This window comes from Mastomys coucha, unplaced genomic scaffold, assembly GCF_008632895.1.
Source record: "Mastomys coucha isolate ucsf_1 unplaced genomic scaffold, UCSF_Mcou_1 pScaffold7, whole genome shotgun sequence".
NCBI classification, from domain to species: Eukaryota; Metazoa; Chordata; class Mammalia; order Rodentia; family Muridae; genus Mastomys; species Mastomys coucha.
The window spans coordinates 59,179,987-59,183,577 of NW_022196913.1; positions in this window are offsets into that span (position 1 = coordinate 59,179,987).

The window sequence follows — 3,591 nt, forward strand, 5'->3', positions numbered from 1 at the left end:
GCCATTGTGACAAAATACTCAGAAAACAACTTAAAAGATCCAAGATCTCTTTTGGCTTGTGGTTTCAGTCCATGACGCCACTGCTTTTCAGCCTGTGCATAGTGAGGCAGAGCGTCAGCACTGTGGTAGAAGGACAGAGAGGAATGGCCAGGTCAGGGCAGGACTTATCTTCAAAGACACCAATTCCCATTGCCTACCTTTTCCATACAGATGGTTGGTGTTCAGGTCCCCCTGCTTCCGGCTTCTGACCGTGAACCACTTTGCCCAATGTCTTGATTGATTTTTATATGTTGGGCCATCCTTGACCAGGAATAACACCCACCAGCTTCTGGTGTGTAATCCTTTTGTTGTACTCCTAAATTTGGATAGTTGGTCTTGTTTGTTTTTGTTTTGTTTTGTTTTTTTTGAGACAGGGTTTTTCCATTGTAGCCCTGGCTGTCCTGGAACTCACTCTGTAGACCAAGCCCTAAACTCACAGAGATCTGCCTTCCTCTGCCTCCGGGGTGCTGGGATTAAAGATGTTTGCCACCACGCTGGGCTCAAGAGTTTTATTATTTTTTGCCTTGTATTTGGTTTTTGTATCCTCACACTACTGAGAACATGGAGTGAGTTAAAGTAGGGAATGTTCTTTTATTATTATTATTATTATTTTTAAAGATTTATTTATTATTATAAGTAAGTACACTGTAACTGTCTTCAGATGCACCATCAGATCTCATTATGGGTGGTTGTAAGCCACCATGTGGTTGCTGGGATTTGAACTCATGACCTCCGGAAGAGCGGTCGGTGTTCTTACCCACTGAGCCATCTCTCCAGCCCCTATTATTATTAAGATTTAATTAATTAATTAATTAATTTTATTTTATTTTATTTTTTTTTTGGTTTTTCGAGACAGGGTTTCTCTGTGTAGTCCTGGCTGTCCTGGAACTCACTCTGTAGACCAGGCTAGCCTCGAACTCAGAAATCTGCCTGCCTCTGCCTCCCAAGTGCTGGGATCAAAGACGTGCGCCACCACGCCAGGCCTGATTTAATTTATTTTATGTATATGAATACACTGCCACTGTCTCCAGACACACCAGAAGAGGGCATCAGATCCCATTACAGATGGTTGTGAGTCACCATGTGGTTGCTGGGATTTGAACTCAGGTCCTCTGGAAGAGCAGTCACTGCTCTTAACTGCTGAGCCATCTTTCCAGCCCCGAGAATGTTCTTTACTCCTCAGTTAAGTGAGACGTTTGAGTCAAATGTTAGGAGTATAGTTCAGTGGTAGAAACTTGCATAGTTTGTTCAAGGCCCTGAATTTGATTCCCGCTGTCACCAAAATAATAATAAATGAGCATCTAAATGAGATGCCATAGTCTATAGTGCCAGCAACTCAATAGTCAGAAGTAGGAGGATTGTTTGATGGCAGGAGGTCAAGAGCGGCTAACATATCAAGATTCTGTCGTCTTAAAACACAAAGCGATGAAAATGTACAAACAGCCAGCAGTCACATGAAGAGCACCATTAGTCATCACAGAAATGCAAATCCAAGCCCCCGTTAGATAGCACTTCACACTCTTACCATAGCACATACTTTTTTTTCTCAAAGGGAGAAGTGTTAAGAAGGTCACTGAAGACTTGGATCTACTACAGACTGTAGAATATAAAAATGGAGCTGCTGTTTCTTCAAAAGGTTAAAAATAGAATTACCAATGACCCAGCAACTCGAATCCCGGGTCTATATACACGAGAATCAAAACAGAGTTTCTATACAAATATTCACAGCAGGGTTATTAATGACAGTCTAAGCAAGACATGGTGGGACGCACCTGCACAGCCAGCTCTTGGAGGTCTGCGGCAGCAGGTTCCGGAGACAGGTTGGTTTAGAATAGCAAAGACCCTGTCTCAGAAAAGCAGCACAAACACAACACAATAATCTAAATATGAAAAAAATTCAAATGTCCATTAGCTGATTAATGAGTGAAAAATTCGGTCACTCCATACATTACCACATGGTACTAGCATTATGGTAAGTGAAAGAAGCTAGGCACAAAGCCAGCGAATTGCATGATTCTTTTTTTTTTTTTTAAGATTTATTTATTTTATGTACACACTGTAGCTGTACAGATAGTTGTGAGCCTTCATCTGGTTGTTGGAAATTGAATTTATGATCTCTGCTCTTTCTAGTTGGCCCCACTTGGCCAAGGCCCAAATATTTATACACTGTAGCTGTCTTCAGCTGCACTAGAAGAGGGTGTCAGATATGTGGTTGCTGGGCTTTGATCTCAGGATTTGAAAAAGCAGTCAGTGCTCTTATCCGCTGAGCTATCTCACCAGCCCGTATGATTTGTTTTGTTTTGTTTGGTTTGGTTTGTCGAGACAGGGTTTCTCTGTGTAGCCCTGGCTGTCCTGGAACTCACTCTGTAGACCAGGATGGCCTCGAACTCAGAAATCCGCCTGCCTCTGCCTCCCAAGTGCTGGGATTAAAGGCATGTGCCACCACCGCCCGGTGATGATTCTTATACTTACAGCAAACATCCAGCATAAACAAATTCATATGACACAGTGTGGGTCAATGTCTCCTAGTGGCTAAGGAAGTAAATAACTTGCTGATAGAAGGTTTATATCCAGGATGACTAGACAGTAAATGTTCTAGTCTGCTTGGTGTTGCTGTAACAAACACTATGGCCAAAAACAACTTAGAGGTGGAAGGGGTGGTGGTGACCAGCCCAGCATCCAGGTAGACTGAGGTAGGCAGCCATGAGTGGCGTCAGTGGTGATTGGAGCCAGGGCTGCTTTATCTTTGGCAATTCTGGTTTTAACTCTTTGCTATTCTGTAGCTAAAAGCCACTAGCTTCTGGTAATTTGATTCCCTCTGGTGGCACCAGGGAACTTAAAAAAAGGCTTAGTTTCTGTCTGGCTCAAGGGCCAGAGAGGGGGCCTGGCTGGCCAGGTGAGAGACTTGCAGGAACTCTTCAGGAACCAGAGAGAAAAGAAAAGGAGAGAGAGAGAGAGAAAGAGAGAGAGAGAGAGAGAGAGAGAGAGAGAGAGAGAGAGAGAGAGAGAAAAGAATTCAAGCATACATACAGACACACAGAGATACACATACTTTGGCTGGGCCTGACCTCGTATCTCAACAATCCACAACTGTTCATGCATGCTTATACACATATACCTATACATGCATGTATGGTATGTACATACATATAGACAAATAGACATATACATATACACGTTTGGTGGATGGAACAGGAGCAGAGCCCCAAAAGCCACACTTATTTCTTCTCTCTGGCCATTTATACCTTCTTAGACAAAAGTTCTTTATAAAATTGCCTCATAGAGAAAATGTTACACAAAAGGGGAGTTACAGAAGGATGTCCCTAGTAAGTTCAAAGCAGCATGTCAGTCTGTAAGCTCATTATAAGTTCAAAGCAACAGTTGCACATGGCCTTGTTTTATCACAGTGCACACCTGTGGCCTAACCTAGAATGAACATTTTCCTTGATCACAAACTTATTCCAAGCCTGCTTTCTTATCTTAGAGCAAATAGCCTGTGACATGCAAAGGTTTTTTTTTTTGTTTGGTTGTTTGGTTGGTTTTTTCTTTTTT